Source organism: Erinaceus europaeus, chromosome 15, assembly GCF_950295315.1.
Source record: "Erinaceus europaeus chromosome 15, mEriEur2.1, whole genome shotgun sequence".
Lineage (NCBI taxonomy): Eukaryota > Metazoa > Chordata > Mammalia > Eulipotyphla > Erinaceidae > Erinaceus > Erinaceus europaeus.
In genome coordinates, this window is record NC_080176.1 from 92,654,286 (window position 1) to 92,677,064 (window position 22,779).

Below are 22,779 nucleotides of genomic sequence, written 5' to 3' on the forward strand. Positions count from 1 at the left end.
GTATCCAGAATGCAATGTGACATACATGCAAAAGCACTTTTGCAGACTGAACTGGCTTTGGCATGGCACAACCCAGGTTCAAGCCAAGTAACTAAGACAGGCAGGCTTTTGTGCTGGGGGAGTCTTGGCTCTCTCTGTTTCTGTCTGCCTCTCTCACACTCAAATCTATTCATTGGCATGTGAGAGTAAATGTGCTGTGCATTGGGTGCAACCGCATGTTTTCATTTACTGATTATAGAAAAAATACAGGAATTGAGAGGGAAGAGTGAGAAAGTGAGGAATAAGACAGAGACATCTGCAGCCCTGCTAAAGCACTCATGATTTCTCCCTGATGTGGCCATCAGCGACTTCTACCTGAAACTTAGTGCACTCCAATGTGTACACATATCCACTTATCTGAGTGATAAAAAGGGATAAGGAAGGATACTTAGAAGTAGTAATAGGCTCTGCCAGTCCCTGTTCAGGTGCCAGATTCTGGGCTAGATTCTCGGGTGGGAGAGAGATGGCCAGGGACTCAGGGGTAAGCGGGGATGCAAGGTTGGCTTTATTCATCTACATTTATAGTCTCCAGGAAGATAGTGGTAGGGTGTAAAACAGGATGTTACTAGAAGAGGGGACGGAGTGAAGATAGTGCAAACCAGGGGCATTAAATGGTGGAAAACAGGGTGTGACTAGCACAGGGGGCAGAGTGGAAAATGAGCGAGACCCAGTAGGGATTAAAACAATTAAAACAATGATCATGTAAATAGACCACAGAGTTAAGCAATACAAAGGAACCTAACGTGATCATCAAAACAGAGTGTCTTCTAAGCAGAATTGAAAGAATACCACCAAGGCTCTGAATTAAAAGAATCTCCTTTGTATTCAAAACCAGGCAAAAGACCAGTTAGTGGAACACCCAGTTAAGTGCACACACTAAAGTGCACAAAAAGACCTAGTTTGAAGACCCTGGTCTCCACATAGCTCAGGAATAGTTATAGGTGGTAAATAGGGATTCAGGAGTTTTTCTCCTTCTCTGTCTCACCCTATACTTTCTAGATCTGTCTTGACACAATAAAAAATATCTTAAAGACAATAAAGCTTATAAACACAATCACTAATATGTGCCTGTGGCTGTAAATAAACTAATTTCCAGAATTATCAGAGAGCTGAGCAGTATCTGGTCTGTCTTTGTCTCTATCAAATCATAATTATCTAATTTTCTCTACTTAATATAAATTAAACATTACATACACTTTTCCTTATAATACTGGAACATTAGGGAGTGGGCACTGGTACACCTGGCTAAGGGCACATAGTATGATGCACTAGATAAAAAGTAGAAAATGCATTTTGTTGGGGGTTGGGCTGTAGTGAAGAGGGATTAATAGACTCAGCCTAAAGTTCATTTCATAAAATGCCTATGAAGAACTACTGTTTGCTGCCACCTTGTAGGCACACAGCAGAACACAATTGAGCTCCCATTCAGCTGCTCCCAGGCAGCTGTGGGCTTCTCTGAGGACTACCCTTGCAACACTGCCTGTGCTCTGATAGTTGATCTGTAAAGATCACTGCTCCTATTCTGTGGATAGGATATGGAGCCTCCCCACCTCAGTGGACAGCATCGCCAAGACCTGGCCTTGAGTGCCCTTGGCTGGACTCTGATTTGCACTTAAAGGAAGCATGCTAAACAAAAGCCACCTCTGGGCTTCCATTCATGGCAATCCTTCAGAACACCTACCCACAATTAACTGCCCAGGCTCTGCTAGGTCAGAGGCTAAGCATATGCCTAGAATGCCTGCCAGAAATCTCACTGGCCAGTGTCCTTGGACAATGGATTTGCCAGTGGTCTTGAGAACTGAAAACCTGGCCCTCCATGCATGGTCAATGGACAACCTCTTAAAGACCGCCCATATGGCACTTCTGCTCAAATCTGATTGGGATGGATATATAGACAAGTCTCAACAACCCCATTTCTAGGCTCCCATTGCTAGGTCACTTTCAAAGGACTGCCCTCTAACAGGCCAATTCTTAAGGCGTGCCCAGGAAGGTCATCTTTCCCTCTGGGGCTCCACTCACAAGTCCAACCAGTTATTCATTGGACAGCATCAATATGGCCCACCTCCAAGGCACTTCTGCTAGACCCTGATAGGATAACTTTCAAAGGCACTCCTCCCCAGAACTGGCAACTGGGCTCTCATTGCTGGGGTAATCAGAGTGAATGCACTACATTGCACAAAGACCTAGGTTGAAGACCTTGGTCTCCACCTAGCTCAGGAAAAACTATAGGTGGTAAATAGGGCTGCAGGAGTTTCTGTCTCCTGCTCTGTCTCACCCTATACTTTCTAGATCTGTCTTGACACAATGAAAATAAATATTTTAAAGAGAATAAACTTTATAAACCCAATCACTAACATGTGCCTGAGACTGTAAAGAAACTATTTCAATTTCCAGATTTATCAGAGAGAGCTAAGCAGTATCTGGTCTGCCTTTGTCTCTATCATATCATAATTCTCTCTCAGATTTTCTCTCCTTAATATAAATTAAATATTACTTAAACTTCTCCATATAAGACTGGAATTTTAGGGAGTGAGGCACTGGTGCACCTGGCTAAGGGCACATAGTGTGATGCACAAAGTAAAAAGTAGAAAATGCATCTTCTTGGGTGTTGGGCTGTAGTGAAGAGGGTTTAGTAGACACAGTTCATCTCATAAAATGCCTACACAGAACTAGTGTTTCCTGCCACCTTGTGGGCACAAACAGAACACAGTTGAGCTCCCAAACGGCTGCTCTCAGGCCAGCCATGGGCTTCTATCTGAGGACTTCCCTTGCAACACTGCCTGTGCTCTGATAGAGGATCTCTAGAAGATCACTGCTCCTATTCTGTGGAAGGGGCATGGATCCCTCCCCACCTGAGTGTACAGCATCTCTAAGACCTGTCCTTGAGTGTCCTTGGCTGGACTGATTTGCACTTAAAGGAAGCATGCTCAACAAAGGCCACCTCTGGGCTTCCATTAGTGAGCTTCCTTCAGAAGGCCCGCCCACAGTTGACTATCCAAGATCTGATCAGACAGAGGCTTAGGAAATGCCCAGAATGCCTGCCATAAATATCATTGGCCAGTATCCTTGGATACGCCCAAGAGGATCAGTGCCCAGGGTCAGATATGCCAGTGGTCTTATTTACTGCCCACCTTACCCTACCCACATGCACACTGAACAGACCACCCATATGCCACTTCTGCTCAAATCTTGTCTAAGTAACCAGCCCAAACAACCCCATTTCTAGACTACCATTCCTAGGTTACTCTCTGAGGACTGCCAACTAAGAGCCCAATTTTTAAAGCATGCCTAGGAAGGTCATAGCTCCCTCTGGGGTTTGAGCCTCAAGAATTACCCTAGCTGCTCATTGGAGAGCATCCAGGTGGCCCACTTCGTAGGCCCTTCCGCTGGACCCTGATAGGACGACTTTCAAAGGCTCTTCCCCAGAGCAGGCAACTCAGCTGCATGCTGAGGCTGAACCTAGCAACACTGCCTGTGATGGCTGCATGCTGAGGCTGAACCTAGCAACACTGCCTGTGATGCTTGGGCTGAATGCTGAGGCTGAACCTAGCAACAGTGCCTGTGATGCTTGGGCCATACCCCTGAAACTCAATGCACTTCTGTGATTTGGCGGCAGTCTAGAGGTACGCCCACAGGGACATGGACTCATGCTCATTGGGCAATGACTCTGTGGTCCATCCCAATGATTGTCTGCTTTACCCTTACTGGCCTGTTTCTGCAAACACAACCTCCACAACTCCTACCTGGGCTCTTATTGCTGGATTGTTTTCTGAGGCCCCTGCTCTGGACAGTGCCTTAATATGATAGGCCAAGCTATTTGGGCATACCCAGAAACCTAGCTGGCACTACACCTGGCCATTTATTCTAGGGCACTTGCCCTATGCCTCAGTCTCGCACTTGTGGACACTCAGCATAATGCAGCAGAGCATGGGAATTCACAAGCTCTCAATGGAGTCTTCCCAGAAAGAGAGAGAAACCCCATCCACTTGGAAAGCCAAATGGGGGAGCCCTACACATGAAAGGAAATAAAAGAGGTCATGGGGAACCTATGTGGAATATAAAACTTGACATCCACGGGTCAAAGGACTGGAATTCTCATTCTACAAAATCTACACAAAACTATGAGCTTTTCCGCCACCTTGTGGACACAGCAGAATGCAACTGAGATACCCATGCCATTCTCAATCAAGTCTTCACAGAAAATTACACAAAGCCTGGGAAGAGGAAGAGCAAAGGTGAGGATCGCTTTGGAGAAGGAACCGTATCCAAATGCAATGTGACAAACATACAAAAGCACTTTTGCAGAGAGAACTGGCTTTTGCATGCCACAACCCAGCTTCAACCCCAGTCCCTAAGACACTGGGGCAGGATTTTGTGCAGGGGGAGTCTTCTTTCTGTTTCTGTCTGCCTGTCTCTCACACTCAAATCTCTTCATTGGCTCGTGAGTGTAAGTGAGCATGGGTGTAACCTCATATTATAATTTATCGATTATTGGATAAACAGATGAATTGAGAGGGAAGAGAGAGACAGTGATAAAACAAAGAGACATTTGGAGCCCTGCTAAAGCACTCATGGAGATTTCTCCTGGCATATGGCCATCAGGGACTTCTGAGACTTTGTGCACTCCAATGTGTAAACGTACCTACCCACTGACCTGTGAGATAGAAAGGGATAATGAAGGATACTTAGAAGTCATAATAGGCTCTGAAGTAAAAGAATCTCCTTTGTATTCAAAACCAGGCAAAGGGGAGTCAGGCTGTAGCGCAGAGGGTTAAGCACAGGTGGCGCTAAGCACAAGGACCTGCGTAAGGATCCTGGTTCGAGGCCTGGCTCCCCACCTGCAGGGGGGTCGCTTCACAAGCGGTGAAGTAGGTCTGCAGGTTTCTATCTTTCTATCCCTCTCTGTATTCCCCCTCCCATCTCCATTTCTCTCTGTCCTACCCAACAATGACAACAACAATAACTACAACAAGAAAACAACAAGGGCAACAAAAGGGGATAAATAAATAAAATAAATATTTTTTAAGTTACAAATGTTTTAAACTATATAATATATCATCATATTGGTCTGGGAGGTGGCATAATAAATAAGGCATGAGGTCCTGAGTTCAATACCTGGCAGCATATGTACCAGAGTGATGTCTGGTTCTTTCTCTCCTATCATTCCTCATGAAGCAATCAATAACAAATATATATATATATATATATATATATATATATATATATATATATATGAATACATGACAATTATAGACGGCAGTGTTCGGCACAGTGTTCATGTAATAATCTCATGTCTAGGGGGCTGGGCGGTAGCACAAAGGGTTAAGTACATGTGGCGTGAAGCACAAAGATCAGCATAAGTATCCCAGTTAGAGACCCTGGCTCCCACCTGCAGAGGACTTGCTTCACAGGTGGTGAAACAGGTCTGCAGGTCTTTCTCTCACCTGTCTTCCCCTGCTCTGTCCATTTAACTGTCCTATCCAACAACAATAACAGTGATAATAATAACAATGATAAAAGAACCAGGGCAACAAAAGGAAAATTGGCCTCCAGGAACAGTGGATTCCTGGTGCAGGGACTGTGTCCAATCAATGACCCTGGAGGCAGAAAGAAATAAAATCTTGTGTCTGAGGTTTCAAAGTCTCAGGCTCTATACCCCATGCCACTACAAGCTGGAGTGTACCAGTGTCCTAGTAAAAAAATAAATACAGTAGGGGAAAGAGAGTGGTGCACACATGTTACAATGCACAAGGACCGGGGTTAAAGGCCCAGTACTCACAAGCAGAGGGAAAACTTCACAAAAAGTGAAACAGTGCTACAGGTCTCAAGCACCACAACTCATCTGTCCCTTCCACATAAATAACATAGTTTTAAAAAGAATAAAGTAAAATTAAGATTAAACAATAGAGTTTAAGGATCAGGGAAGGTGATACGAAAGGATGTGAAACCTGCAACTTAAAACCCAAAGAAGGCAGTGCTGTGGTGTCGCTAACTCTGTACCCCTTTCTTATCCAACTTACTACAATACACTTTTTGGGCAGAGTCGGGCAGTAGCAGGTAGTGCGAAGCACAATGACCACTGTAAGCATCCAGGTTTGAGACCCCAGGTCCCTACCTGCAGGGAATCACTTCACAACTGGTGAAGCAGGTCTGCACATGTCTCTTTATCTGGACCTCTTTGTGTTGCCCTCCTCAGTCCTATCCAACAATGACAATATCAATAACAATAATTAATAACCTCAACAATAAAACAAATGCAACAAAATGGAATAAATATTAAAAATATATATGATTTTATAATATATAATTTTTTAAATAAATAACATCTTGGGGGGGCTGGGGTGGTGCACCTGGTTAAACGCATACATTATAATGCAGGTGTCACTCTGTATCGTTCCCTCTCTATCACCCCTTTGCTCTTGACTTCTGACTGTCTCCATCCAATAAAGATAATTAAAAAATAATTTAAAAATAAATAAACTCTTAGGAATACTGAAGGTGGGGTGGGAGACAGCACGAAAGCTGAGCTGAGATGACCAGGCCTGAGTCCCTGTAGTGTTGTAGAGTGAAGACCTTGTATGTGGGAGGCTCTAGATTACATACTGGAATTTCACAGAATGGAGGACACAGCTCTATAGCCTGTCACTCCCCTATTCTCACAACCATAGGACAGGATACTGGAAGGGGGCCTAATGGAAAAAGCAGACCAGGGGCTCCAGCCTGAGTCCTCTAGTTCATGGTCATCCCCTTTCCCGCCATGATCACAGTGGCGCCCTTAGGAGTCTGCCCTTGGGGGGGGGTGAGCATGGGCACAACACACAGCCACCACCCAGCACCAGGAGAAGCTGGAGCATTTAATCCCAAACTTCAAGCAGCTGGGCAGAAGCCAGGCAAATGAGGCTTCACCTAGGCCAGGGCAGTCCCTAATCCTAGGGCAGTTATAATGCCCCAGCCCTCTGGAGGCACATCAAGGCCATAGAAACTTGGTGGGGCTGCGGGTGGGGAATTGGGGAGGGTGGCGGAGGTTAAGCATGATGGCTGCTCATAGGACTGACTGCCTGTTGTGAAAGATGCATACGGCTGGCCTGTCTCTTTGGGTCCAGCCCAAGGATGGAGAGAGGACTAGGGGTCCACACAGTCCAGAGAGATGCTCTGTCTCTCTCCCCCTTTGTCTCATTCATATATAAGGGAATGCTCTTTGCAAATGTACATATCATGATAGCTCTGAAACCTCTCTCAGTGTGTTAGGGACTGGGCTTGATCCTGGGTTGTGTACATAAGGTAAGTTCACTATGATGTGTGCATTTCCCTCTGCACAAGTGCTTTTGCATGAATGAATGGCACACTGGATTCACAAGACTTTCTTTCCCTAGTCACTGCCCAACTTGGCTCTTCCCATGTCTGTGCTTTCTCTGATAACATTCCACTGGAATTTGCAGGAGCACTACTGCATTCTGCTGTGTGCCCACAAGGTGGCAGCATTGTCCAGAAGGCAGGCCTCAGAAAACAGCCCAGAAATCAAAGACCAGACAAGTGCTAAGGGGTGCATGTTTGGAGATACACACCAGAGTCCAGCAAAGGCACTTCTGAGGCAAGCCTTAAAGACACTGCCAAAGGAGCATGAAGGGAGGGCTGGGTAGGCTGTCCTTGAGATTTCTGACCTATCATGAACCAAGAGTACTCACCTTCATAGACTGCCCCTAAGGACTGGCCAATCAGGACAGGCAGTGGTCCTGGGGTGGTGCTCAGAGAGAAGCTGGCCAATGAGAGCACAGGTTACTACTCTAGGGGGGGGCTTTCTCTAAAACACAGCCAATCAAAGTCAAGCAGAAGTGCTGGGGGTATCCTCAGAGTCCTAACAAGGAGCTTCAGGGAAGGGCACCGTAGATGGTCCTGGTATTAGCTGCGAATCACCCAGGAAGAGCACAGACCCTCCCAGTACCTGGGTGGAACCAGACAGTCCTTAGCAATGAGAGTAAAGGAAGGGCAAGCGTGCATTGTCACCAGTCCGTGGCCATGTTGAGGGCTGGCTGAAGTTCAGGAGCTGTCACTGGGGAAGTGAGCCCTCTCCAGATGAATGGCAGTAGGCTTCTTGGAAGTGTGTCAGAGACTGGCAGTACTGCTTTCCTGTGGAAGTAGGGCTGTTCTAGGGGCCTCTCTGCTCTGTTATCTTTTTTTTTCCTCCTCCAGGGTTATTGCTGGGCTCAGTGCCTGCACCATGAATCCACCGCTCCAGGAGGCCATTTGTTGTGGTTATTATTATTGCCCTTGTAAACGCAATTCGTTGTTGGATAGAACAGAGAGAAATGGAGATGGGGAAGACATAGAAGGGGAGAGAAAGATAGACACCTGCAGACCTGCTTCACCGCCTGAGAAGTGACTCCCCTGCAGGTGGGGAGCTGAGGGCTCGAACCGGGATCCTTACGCCTAACTAAATTGTAAAAACTAAAAAAGGGTCAGAGTTATGACACATCCAGCCTAAACCCTAGCCCTAACCTTAACATCCCTAACAACCATTAAGCTAACAACCCTAACCCCAACCCTAACTCTAATTTCTAACCCTAAACTGCAAATAATATCCTAAACTCAACATTTTTTCTGTTCTCTGGTGCATTCTGCTAAATGTCCACAAGAGGGCGACAGAACACCACTATTCTGTACATTTAAACATGTTAATTTCACAGGTTACATACACAGTTATTATATGTATGAAATGTGTGAAGGTGGTTGCTGAAAGTAATCAAGCGCTGAGACTCTGACAACAGCACAAGAGTGATAAGGAGAGTGATAAAGACACTGAAGACCTACTCTAACACTCATATATAGCTTCTCTAAACAAACACAACCATATGTTTGGGTTGGGTGCATGTGGAAATGGCTATATGCACTGAACTCACAGATTATATTTGTGCTATATATGGGGTGAACAATCTGTTTGCAATAGCCTTGACGCCAATACTCTGAGTCTGATAATATTTTTGTGGCAGGGAGGGCTAAAACTGGGAGGACTCACATGTGCAACATGAAAGATCTTGGGTGTTTAAAAAAATTCTATCAGGAATTAAGAGGAAAAGAGATTTGAGACAAGTATTTGTATGAGAGACAGCCAAACATATAACCACCATCAGGGTTATAAGTAGTATTTGAATACTGGCTTGAACACTCATCTGAACTTAACCTCTAATGCAAACTCTTCAAATTCAAACTCAGACATATTCCCTTATCTACACACATACTTTCTAAAAACAAGTTTCTAACTCACAGAATGTGTACTTGTATACCTCTAAAGTTCAGATGACATAGAATATAAAGCCTGATGCCACAAGAGGAAATTACAGGGCCCATAACTGCTACCATCTGTGTGCCAAATAATTTTGGTTAACACTTCCAGAAAGAGAGAAAAGTTAGTGGAAGATAACTAGAAGGCTGTGAGCCCCAGTTCAAACTTAAAACCTAAAACTAACCATACACACTTACCTGTTTAACTCTCTGAACTATTCTCACTACTCCTTACCTTTTTTTGATGAGGTCCGAAGTTTTTTTTTCTGTGCCTGAAAGGAGCAGCACCTACCTTCACAATGGTTTTAGTAATTCAGATCCTGTTGAAAAACAAGATACAATACCCACCCTAGATGAGTGTATTGTAGCTCAGTGTGTGTGTGTGTGTGTGTGTGTGTGTGTGTGTGTGTGTCTGTGTGTCTGTGTGTCAGGTGATTATGTCTCTGTGTTAAGGGATTCATGCCCTCAAGGGCATGAATGCTCAGCACACATTACCAAATAATGCAAAGCACACATTACCAAAAAGTAGTAAGTTTGGGTGGTAGCTCACTTGCAAAAATGCAGGCTACATGTGTAAGTAATGAACTTTGAGGCACAGTCCCAAATAATGGGAGTTTCTTTCTGAGTTCTTGAGGAGTGCTAGTTGGTTCCATTCTTTGCCTCTCAAACACTCTCAAAAAAGGAAGAAAAAAATAAACAATGGCTATTATGAGCACTGACATTGCTTCAGAATGTGAGTTCCATCAATAAACCTGTTACAAAAAAATAACAAAATATGTTACAGTACTTAGGGAGAAAACTGGTAGAGCAGCAAAATGTTATGTCCATTTCTGCTGCCTCATGTTTTCTAAAGGGTAGTATTATCTCTACAGATATCTCTAATAGTGATGTAATTTATGTAAACAGAGATAAAATTGGAATCTTGTCATTTTGGGGGTAAAGTATAAAATGGGGCAGAAAATGTAAGTCATGTTTCCATGTCGCTATGGTGAATATCTAAGTGCTCCCGTAGTCTACTTGAATCTATTACAGTTTGAGGATTCAGATTAGAACAGGTCATTATAACAAAAGATTGTTAAACTGCAACAATAGAAAAATATTTGAAACATAATAAAAGCAGTCAAACTAACAATGCAAACAACAGTACCCTCACAACAAAGCCAATGAAAATAAAATTCATGGCCTTATGAGTTAAATATTTCAAAACTATGAAAGAGAATACTCTTAAAATATGGAATCTTACAGCCTTATCACCTAGCAAGATACAAGAAAAAGGAAGTAGATAGCCTAAACACACCAATCACAACTGCAAAAATGGAAATAGTCATCAAGCTTTGGCAAGATTCAGCACTCAACGTGAAAAGGAACTGAAACCATTAGCCTAAAGTCTTTAACTCTCACCATTACTATTCTCCATAGCCCTGATAAGACTTCAACAGTACAATCAGGCAAGCCGGCCTATCAAAGAAAGTAATATTCCTTGGCTGGAATCTGATTTGTAATTAAAAGGAAGCATGCTCAACAATGGGCACCTCTGGGTTTCCATTAGTGGGCTTCCTTCAAAATGCCTACCCACTGTTAACTGCCCAGGAACTATAGGTCAGAGACTTAGGACATGCCTAGAATGCCTGCCATCAATCTCATTGGCCATTGTCCTTGGACACGCCCAGGAGGATCAGTTATTAATTATCATTATATCAGCCTAGTTATTGATTGGCAAGTGGTGTTGAGAACTGCCACCAGACCTCACAGTTCACATGACAGCCTCTTAAAGACCTGCCCATGAGCCCCTTCTAGTAAAATCAGATTGGGCTGGGTTCAAGACAAGTCACCAAAACCCCATTTCTGGGCTCCCATTGCTAGGCAACTTTCTGAGGACTGCCCTCTAGTAGGCCAGTTCTTAAGGTATGCCCATAATGTCATCACTCCCTCTGGGGCACCACTAGCTGCTCATTGGACAGCATCCATGTGGCCCACCTGCAAAGCAATTCAGCTGGAGCCTGATAGGATGCCTTATCAAGGGATTCCTCCCCAGAACAGGCAACTGGGCTCTCATTGACAGGATGCTCCCTGAAGCCCACCCTCACAACACTGCCTGTGCTGATAGACTTCCTTGTGCCAAGTCACTGAAGGTCACTGCTCCTGTTCTTTGATTGGCCGGCAGTCTAGAGGTGTTGGTATGCATGAGACCCCTTCTGTTTCATTTGGTTTAAATCCCCCCTGCTTAACACTATTCTATTTACATAACCACTTCATTCTATTTACATAACCACTGTTAACAAGTTCCACCCACCCTCCAGGGCATTTGTGGTTCAGTGATAGGATTCTCACCTAATCTGCCCCCTCTTTGTCACACTCTGATTTTCACCAGTCACTTTTCTCTCCACCCTCTCTATGTCACATCCTGTTTCCACCCTACTTCGCAAGTATATATAAAGACAGCATTGTGAGTTTTACAGTACTTTACCTTGAGTTTAGCTTAGCTCGGCTTAGATTGTGCTGCGTCCTGCATGAATAAAGAGATACTGCCTACAGCTCAACCATAAGTCCCTGGTCATCTGTTACCCGCCCGTGAAGCCAGCCCGGCGAAAACAACATAACCCGTCGAAAACAACAGAGAGGTACGCCCAGACAGCACTCAACTCTTGCTCATTAATGTCAGTCCCAAGGACCTCCTGCTGTATGCTGACTGGCCTATTTCTGCAAACACAACACCCACAACTCCTATATAGGCTCATATTGCTGCACTGTTTTCTGAGGCCGCTCCTCTACATAGTGCCTATGCTCTGATAGGCCAGGCTCTTTGGACATGCCCAGAGACCAAGCTGGCACTACACTTGGCCACTGATTCTAGGGCACTTACCCTATGCCTCAGCATCACACTTCTTTTGTCCCCTTGTGGACACTCAGCACAGTGCAGCTGAGCATGGGAATTCACAAGCCCTCAATGGAGTCTTACTAGAATGAGAAACTCCATACACTTTGAAAGCCAAATGGGAAAGCCCTACACACTAGAGGAAAGAACAGATGTCATATGGGAGCCTATGTGCAATACAAACCTTGACATCCATGGGGCAAAAAGCCTGAGCTCTCCTCATTCTGTAAAATCTCTACACAAAATTATGTGCCTAGCTGCCACATTGTGGACACACAGCAGAATGCAGCTGAGCTCCCCCCATGGCATGCTCAATTGAGCTTTCACAGAAAACTACATAAAGCATGGGAATGGGAAGAAGAAAGGTGCAGATCGCTTTGGAGAAGAAACAGTATCAAGAATCCAATACCATTCATCCATGCAAAAGCACTTGTGCAGAGTGAACTGCCTTTGCCATGGCACAACCCAGGTTCAAGGCCAGTCCCTAAGACACTGAAACAGGCTTTTGTACTGTGGGATACTTCTCTGTATCTATCTCTCTCTGTTTCTGCCTATCACACTCTGATTTTCTGATTTTCTCTCCCTAATGTAAATGAAATATTAAATTTTTCCATATAATAATGGAATTTTAGGGGAGTTGGGTGGTAGTGCAGCGGGTTGGGCACAGGTGGTGCAAAGGACCTGCATAAGGAATGTGGTTTGAGACCATGGATACCCATCTGCAGGAGTCGCCGCAGGTCTCTGCCTCTCTCTCCCTGTCTTCACCTCCTCTCTGTATTCTCTCAGCCCTATCCAACAAGAACAACAACAACTTCAAGAACGATAAAGAGGGAGTCGGGCTGTAGAGCAGAGGGTTAAGCGCAGGTGGCGCAAAGCACAAGGATCCTGGTTCGAGCCGCGGCTCCCCACCTGCAGGGAAGTTGCTTCACAGGCGGTGAAGCAGGTCTGCAGGTGTCTATCTTTCTCTCCTCCTCTCTGTCTTCCCCTCCTCTCTCCATTTCTCTCTGTCCTATCCAACAACGACAACAACAATAATAACTACAACATTAAAACAACAAGGGCAACAAAGGGAATAAATAAATAAAATAAATATTTGAAAAAAAAAGTACGGGACTTTGATCAGGTCCCTCTAAAAAAAAAAAAGAACAAGGGAAACAAAAAGTAAATATATATTTTTTAAAAAATAATGGAACTTTAGGGACAGGGGCACTGTTGCAGCTGGCTAAGGTAACATAGAATGATGCACAGGGTACAAAGTAGAAAATGCAACTTCTTGGGTGTTGGGCTGTAGTGCAATGGGTTTAGTACATACAGCCTAAAGTGCAGAGTCCGGCCTAAGGATCCCGTTTTCAGCCCCCTGCTCCGCACCTGCAAGGTGTTGCTACTTTCTCTCACCCAGTTTTCATTTCTCTTTCCTATCCATGACAACCACATGAATAACAATAATAACCACAAAAATGATTTCTAAAAAAGGGCAACAAAAATAGGGGGAATAGCCTCCAGGAGCAGTAGATTCAAGATGCAGTCACCAAGAGCCAGCAATTCTAGAGGAAAAAATGCACCTTACACAGCCTATAATGATCCTGGATCCATATTCTAAGTGGGATAAAATAGAAAAGCTAGCAAGGGTGGGGATGGAATACTGAGTTCTGATGTTGGGAATTGTGTTGAATTAAATCCCTCTCATCCTATGTTCTGGCCAATATTTCCCCTTTATAAGTAAAAATTTAAAAAAGAAGTCATAACATTTATACCAACACTCCTGCAAATGTCATTTCCCCCTAAGCATGAGCAACCCACAGCAATGGCAAATTACATAAAACAGACTATATAAAAAGCAGTTATGTTGATCAACCACAGTTAACATCATCTAATATAAGAAACTTGTTTGAAAGGAAAACCAGGCATGCATAATAAGTTATTTCATGTAAACACATTAGCAAAGACACAGTGAAACATAGTCCAGAATGACAAAACACTTTCACAATTAAATTCTTATCAATAACCTCGAAATCAAAAAAAAGGCCAGAGACATTTTTTTTTAAATATTTATTGATGTGGTGTAGTGCAGGTGATGATAAGTGGAAGACAATAGAACAGGTATGCATGAGGTTCTGAAACTGATATAGAGAACTACAATGATATTCTGTTTTTTTCAGAGAGGTAAGCAGAAAGAAAATCCAGAGTATGACCCCGAATGACTAGTGAAGGATTGAACTTTCAACCTCATAAAGACAACAACTATACTCAATTTGAAAGACACACCTTTTGATACATGAATTATTTTTGTGTAAAACAGTTTTGTAGGATATATCAGGAGAATTTAATGAAGTAGCACTATCTCTGAATCTCCCTATCTCAACCTCCCTATTCTTCTTAATATCTCAGTATCAAATGATAAATAAAGAGAACATTTTAAATAGCAGACATTATAAATAAGAAAGGTATGGGGGTATTTGGTGCAAGACCTGGTTATGTACACACATTACAGTGATCAAGAACCCAGTAAAATACCATGGTCCCCACTAGCAGGGGAGGAGCTTCATGCATGTGGAAGAAGGGCTCTAGGTATGTGTCCTTATTTGTATCCACACTCCCCTATCAACTTCTTACTCTCATATAATACATAAAACAGTTTTTTTTAATAAAAATGAAAGGGAGTGGGGCGTTAGCACAGCAGGTTAACTGCAGGTGGCACAAAGTACAAGGACTGGTGTAAGGATCCCAGTTCAAGACCTCGGCTCCCCACCTACAGGAGAGTTGCCTCAAAAGCAGTGAAACAGGTCTGTAGGCGTCTTTCTCTCCTCCTCTGTCTTCTCCTCTCTCCATTTCTGTCTGTCCTATGCAGCAATGATGACTACAACAATAAAAATAACAAAATGGAATAAATATTTTTTAAATAGATAAATAAATAAAAGCAAATAAAAATGAAAAAGAAATTTAAACTGCAAACCTGTAAAATGTCATATACACTGGAGGCCAAGTACAGAACAAAAATTTATAAGTATATAAGAAAGGTAGTGCAATTGGAACCCTAAAGTAAATGGTACATTTTGTAATTACTGTTTACAATATTTATACACCTGCTGATTAGTGAAAAAATATACTTAGCACCTCACTACCAAATGCTATGATGTATTGCTACTGTGACCTTTTGCTTAGCAATCATCCAGGCTCTGAAAGGTTTCCCGAACATTCCCTTGCAAGACATGTCAAACTCAGTAACACACTTAGGCAGGTTTCTGTGCTGTAGTCTCTCTCCCTCTCTCTCTCTCTTCCCTTCTCTTCATTGGCATGTGAGTGTGTGCTTGGGTGTGCTGTTCTATTTTTATTTCCTTTTATAAGTGGTTAGAGACAGAAAAATTTGAAAGCATGGAGAGAAAGATATACACTCGCAGCCCTAGTCTAACATTTGTGAAGCTTTCTCCCTGAAGGTGGGGAACCAAAAACCTTGCACACTTCAATGTGTACACTTATCCACTTATGTGAGAGATAAAAGGGGATTAAGGAAGAATACTAGTTATAGAATCTGATTTAAAAGAATCTCCCTGGGATTCAAAAACAATCTGAGGACCAGGTGGTAGCACACCTGGTTAAATGCACACAATACAATGAACAAAAAGACCAAGGTTGAACATCCTGGTCTTCACCTGCAGGGGTAAAGTTTAACAAGTAGTGAAGAGGGCTGCATATGTTTCAGTCTCTTTCCCCTCTCTTATTTCCTCCTACACTCACTGTCTCTATATATGAAAAGTTAAATATTTTAAATAGAGTGACCTTCAGAAACCCAATCTCTAATGTTAAAAAAAGTATTAAAACAATTAATTAAAAGTATATGGCAAGAACTGGGAGAGAAATGACTACTGAAGAAGCCTGAAGTCTTAGTCCCCCTCTTGTGCTTCCCTCTTGTGGACACTCAGCAGAATGCAGCTGAGCAAGAGAATTCACAAACTCCCAATGGTGAAGCCCCATCCACTTGGAAAGCCAAATTCGGAATCCCCATACCTAAGAGGAAAGAACAGATGTCTAGGGGAGTCTATGTGTAACTCAAACCTTGACATGCACTGGGGACAAATCCTGAGCTCTCATTGCACAAAATCTCTACAGTTATGTGCTTTGCTGCCTCCTTGTTGTAATAAAACAGAATGAGGGGAGTCGGGCAATAGCGCAGTGGGTTAAGTGCATGTGGCGCAGAGCACAAGGACCTGTATTAGGATCCCACCTGCTACCCACCTGTAGGGGAGTCACCTCACAGGCTGTGAAGCAGATCTGCAGGTGTCTATCTCTCTCTCCCTGTCTTCCCCTCCTCTCTCCATATCAACAACAACAACAACTATGGAAAACAATAAGGGCAACAAAAAGGGAAAATAAATTTATTAAAAAAAAAGAATGCATCTGCATTCCCCTTGCCACTCTCAGTGGAGTCTTCACAGAAAAATACACAAAGAATGGGAATGGGAACAAATAAGGTGAGGGTTGCCTTGAAGATAAAAACTTACAACAGTATCCAGAATCCAATGTGCCATTCATACATGCAAAAGCACTTGTGCAGTGTGAACTTCCTTTGTCATGGCACAACCCGGGCTCAAGCCCAGCCCCCAAGACACTGAGACAGGTTTTTGTGATGGGGATTTGCCTATCAGCCTACCTCTCACACTCAAATCTCTGCACTGGAACATGAGTATAAATATGCATATATGTACTCTCATGTTTTCATTTATTGATTATTGGATGTCTCCATCTCTCCCTCTACTTGTTGTCTCGATACAGGAAAAGTGAATTATAAAGAGAATAATCTTCAAAAACAAATCCCCAATATGTCAAAAGAAAGTAACAAAACAATTAACAGGCAGGGGGTAGATAGCATAATGGTTATGCAAACAGACTGCCAAGCCTGAGGCTCCAAAGTCCCTGGTTCAATCCCCTGCCCCACCATAAACCAGAGCTGATTGGTGCTCTGGTGAAAAAATAAGTAAAATAAAATAAATTAACAGTTAAAACTACATAGCAAGAACTGAGACATACCTGCACTGATAGCCACAATTATATGCCACTATTTTTTGAATTGATAAAGACATAGCAAAATGTAGAACATGTGCATCAATATGTCTTCCTATAAGCTGGGGAAACAGCTTAATGGTGATGCAAGAGAATCACATCAGAGGACATAATTCCCCTGGACAGGAGACTGGAAAGGGGCCTAAAGGCAAAAGCAGAAGAGGGTATCCTACCTGGGGCTTGTAGTCTGATGTCAGCAAGCACCACCACCCAGACTGAGAAACCACCCCCTCGCCCGTGGTGATCACAGTAGCACCCTTTGGAGTCTGTGACAGAGCTGGGGGATGGGGCAGGAGGGGCACAACACACAGCCACCACCCAGCACAAGGAGAAACCAGAAGCATAGAAAGCAGCAGGGCAGAAGACAGGCAGCTGGGGCTAGTGAGGGGCTAGGCCACAGGCAGTCTACCTAATCCCAGGCAGGTATAAGTGCCTCCCACAGCCCTCAGGAGGTAACCTCAAAGCCCTCAGCAGAAGCATGGCTGAGCTGCAGGTGGAGAACTGGGGATGAGGGAGGGGGCTTCAGCCTGCCCTGGGGACAGCCTCTGAGCCCAGCCCTCAGCAGAAGCATGGCATGGTTGTGGGTGGGGAATTGGGCAGGGGAGAGGGGGATTCAGCATAGCTGGCTCCTTGCACCTGAGCACCCATTCCCTGGGGACAACCTCCTACCCAAGACTCAGGGTCCAGGGGGGCATGCCCCCTTCCAGTTCCCCCCCCCCACGGAGCTAAGCTCAGGGGCCCTGCAAGCTCCTAAAAGCTAGTGGGATATCAGCCATGTGTTCCTCCAATAGGGGGAGGTGTGCTGGAGGCCCCCCTCTCCTCCAGGGACCAGGCTTGACCTTGAAAGGAGAGCTACTCCTGGGAGCAGGAACTCCTGGGCCTGACCTGCCAGGGCTTTGAGGTGCTGGGAGACCCTGCTCAATCCCTCCAGGAGTAGTTGGAAGGTCCTGAGTTCAATCCCCGACATCACATGTAGCAGATTGCTGTCTGATTGTTTCTCCTATCATTTCTCATGAGTCAATAAATAAAAAATTAAATATTTAAAAACACATCACCATAAAGAATATACAGTCAGGGATTATTTCTATACTTCATTAAGTATCAACGTAATCGGGAGTCGGGCGGTAATGCAGAGGGTTAAGAGCACGTGGCACAAATTGCAAGGACCGGCATAAGGATCCCAGTTCAAGCCCCAGGCTCCCCACCTGTAGGGGAGGCCCTTCACAGGTGGTGAAGCTGATATGCAGGTCTGTCTTTCTCTCCCCCCTTGTCTTCCCCTCCTCTTGATTTCTCTGTCCTATCCAACAAGGACATCAATCATAACTACAATAAAACAATAAGGGCAACAAAAGGGAATAAATAAATATCTGAAAAATAAAGATATCAACATACTCAAACAGATATGTAGGATATATTCTTCACAAGCCACTGTCATTACACCAGAATAAGAGTCTTATCGAAATCCTACAGTAAAATGATTTAAATTAATTATATTAATTATGTAGATTAAGAAACTTTAAACAAAGCCCAATGTGATTTGATATACTCAGTCTTTAAATTAGAATGAAAATAGCATTGTAAAAAGATAGATGTTTTTGAAAGCAGTCTTAATATCTATTCCTGAAATCAACATCAAGTTTAGAATAATGAATTTATCTAGTATTGCTTTATAATTTTTTTAAATATTTATTTTATTTATTCCCTTTTGTTGCCCTAGTTGTTTTATTGTTGTAGTTATTATTGTTGTTGTTGGATAGGACAGAGAGAAATGGAGAGAGGCGGGGAAGACAGAGAGGAGGAGAGAAAGACACCTGCAGACCTGCTTCACCTCCTGTGAAGCGATTCCCCTGCAGGTGGGGAGCCAGGGTTCGAACCAGGATCCTTATGCCGGTCCTTGTGCTTTGCGCCACCTGCGCCTAACCCGCTCCACTACAGCCCGACTCCCTGCTTTATAATTTTTATTTATTCATTCCTTTATGGGATATAGATTACAAAAAAAAAACAGGGAAAGGCAAGATAGAATACTTCACCACTTATCATGCTCCTACTCTGCAGTTGGGGACAAGGGTTCTTGATCAGAAATCCTCAGAAATGCTAACATGTTGTCAGTGAACTGTGGCACCACCTGTGCTCTCCCACAATGCTTTTTATTGAAACTTTATTGCAAATACCAGAAACACCTATTTCTCACAGATATTATCAGTTAAACCCAAATAGCTAATCCCTGGCGGATCTAAGCCGTGGCCCTCAGGAGGCACATTGCAGCCCTCATCAGAAGCATGGCGGGGCAGCAGGTGGGGGAACTGAAGATGGGGGAGGGGGATTCAGCATGGCCGGCTCCACGCTCCTGAGCATCCATGCCCTGGGGACAGCCTCCCAGGCCAGCCTCGAGGTCCAGGGGACACGTGCCCGCCGGTGCACCCCTTCCAGAGCTGAGCTCAGGGGCCCCGCAAGCTCCTAGTGGGACGGGCGGGATATCAGCCACCACGTGCTGCTCCGATGGGGGAGGTGCGGTGGGCCCCCTCTCCCCCGGGACCTTGGCCTTGGCCAGAGAGCTACTCCTGGGAGCAGCTACTCCTGGGCCTGACCCGCCAGAAGTCTGAGGCGTCAGCCACCCTTCTCGATCCCTATGGGAGGTTTCGAAAGCCCCCGACCTGGGTGTCCCGGCCAAGTGGAGCCCGAATCACCCCGCGTGACCACCCAGGGCCGGGCGCAGGATTCATGGGCCCCAATTTCAGGCCACCAAGCCGCGGTGAGCGGCTCAGAGGATCTATCAACCGCCTGGCGCCACCTTCCCTCCCGCCCCCGTTGCTCCACGCCCTGGACACTCACCTCGCACTCCAGTCTGGGCTCTCCACCGCCGCCTTCCAACTCCCTTCTTTGGCCACATGGAGGGAAACGGGGCAAAAAAGAGGTAAAAAAACAGGTGGGGTACCGCATAATGGTTATGCAAAAGAGACTTTCATGCCTGAGGCTCTCAAGTCCCAGGTTCAATCGCCCACACCACCATAAGTCAGAGCTGAGCAGTGCTCTGCTAAAAAAATAAATAAAAATAAATAAAAGGGGGGTTCCTGTTCCGCAGCGGGCAGAGTGATGGAAGTGAAGCCAAGGGGCATGGGCTGAACGCAGCGCCCTGAACTTCATGGAGGGCCACGGAAGGAGGTGGCGCCAGAGCCAAGACCCCGGTGGGGGAACAAAGAGGTACCTGACTGTAGGGAGACAGCCGCGGGGGGGAGGCCTCTGCCAGGACACCTGGGGAGGAGCCGCCACCACTGGGCAGGAGGTGGCGCAGGAGAGGGTGTGGGACCTCATGGAGAAGCTGTGCGGGGGCAGGACGGCGCGGCAGGAGGAAGGTGAACAGGCTGCAGCCCGCGGGGCAGGCAATCAGTCCGGCCTGGGATTAATTGCTTGAAGAGGGAGCCCCGCCCGCCCCCCGTGCCGCGCCATTGGCCCAGGTGCAGGTGGCGGAGGAGGGGCTGATGGATGGCCGTGAAGATTCACCTTGAATGTGGCCATGGAGCCCCTCCCAACCCCGCCTACAGCCCTGAGCTGGCCCCTAGGGGTCCTGCCGCCTGCCTGCAAGCCTGCTCCCCAGTCCCAAGCCAAGGCAACAACTTATTCTATTAATTATGTAGATTAAGAAATGTTAGGGCAGAGGATAGATAGCATAATAGTTATGCAAAGAGACTCATGCCTGAGTCTCCAAAGTCCCAGGCTCAATCCCCTGCACCACCATAAGCCAGAGCGGAGCAGTGCTCTGGTTAAAAAAAAAAAAAAACTTTAAACAAAACCCAATGCGATTTGATATACTGTCTTTAAATTAGAGTCAAAATAGCACTGTAATAAAATATATGTGCTTTACCACTTATTAAGCTCCTACTCTTCAGTTGGGGTGTAGGGTGCTTGATGGGAAAACCTCAGAAATGCTAACATGTCAGTGAACTGTGTGCTCTCCCACAATGCTTTTTATTGAAACTTTACTGCAAATACCAGAAACACCTATTTCTCAAAGATATTATCAGTTAAACCCAAATAGCTAATCCTCGGCGAGTATAAGGGCCTCCCCCGGCCCTCAGGAGGCACATTGCAGCCCTCATCAGAAGCATGGCTGGGCAGCAGGTGGGGGGGAACTGAAGATGGGGGAGGGGGATTCAGCATGGCCGGCTCCACGCACCTGAGCATCCATGCCCTGGGGACAGCCTCCCAGACCAGCCTCGAGGTCCAGGGGACACGTGCCCGCCGGGTGCGCCCCTTCCAGTCACCCCCCACGCAGAGCTAAGCTCAGGGGCCCCGCAAGCTCCTAGTGGGGCAAACTCCTAGTGGGACGGGCGGGATATCAGCCACCACGTGCTCCTCCGCTGGGGGAGGTGTGGTGGGCCCCCTCTCCCTCGGGACCTTGGCCTTGGCCAGAGAGCTACTCCTGGGCCTGACCTGCCAGAAGTCTAAGGCGTCAGCCACCCTGCTCGATCCCTTCGGGAGGTTTCGAAAGCCCCCGACCTGGGTGTCCCGGCCAAGTGGAGCCCGAATCACCCCGCGTGACCACCCAGGGCCGGGCGCAGGATTCATGGGCCCCAAGTTCAGGCCACCACGCCGCGGTCACCGCAAAGGATGGTGGTTCAGAGGACCTACCAACCGCATGGTGCCACCTTCGCTCCCGCCCCCATTGCTCCACGCCCTGGACACTCACCTCGCACTCCAGTCTGGGCTCTCCACCGCAGCCTTGCAGTTCCCTTCTTTGGCCACACGGAGGGAAACGAGGCAAAAAAGAAGTAAAAAAGCAGGTGGAGGTACCGCATAATGGTTATGCAAAAGAGACTTTCATGCCCGAGGCTCTCAAGTCCCAGGTTCAATCGCCCACACCACTATAAGCCAGAGCTGAGCAGTGCTCTGCTAAAAAAAATAAATAAAAATAAATAAAAGGGGGGTTCCTGTTCCGCAGCGGGCAGTGATGGAAGTGAAGCAGAGGGGCATGGGCTGAACGCAGCGCCCAGAACTCCCTGGAGGGCCACGGGAGGAGGTGGCGCCAGAGCCAAGACACCGGTGGGGGAACAAAGAGGGAGCCGAGCTGAGGCCGCGCTACCTGACTGTCGGGAGACAGCCGCGGGGGGGAGGCCTCTGCCAGGACACCTGGGGAGGAGCCGCCACCACTGGGCAGGAGAGGCAGCACAGGAGAGGGTGCGGGCAGGACGGCGCGGCAGGAGGGAGGTGAGCAGGCTGCAGCCCGCGGGGCAGGCAATGAGTCCGGCGTGGGATTAATTGCTTGAAGAGGGAGCCCCGCCCACACCCCGTGCCGCGCCATTGGCCCAGGTGCAGGTGGCAGAGGAGGGGCTGATGGCTGGCCGCGAGGATTCATCTTGAATGTGGCCGCGGAGCCCCTCCCAACCCCGCCTACAGCCCTGAGCTGGCCCCTAGGGGTCCTGCCGCCTGCCTGCAAGCCTGCTCCCCAGTCCCAAACCAAGGCACGCCCAGATGTCCCCGCCAGCCCTGAGCTAGCTGAGGTGCCTGCAGCATGGTGCCCTCTGAGAGGG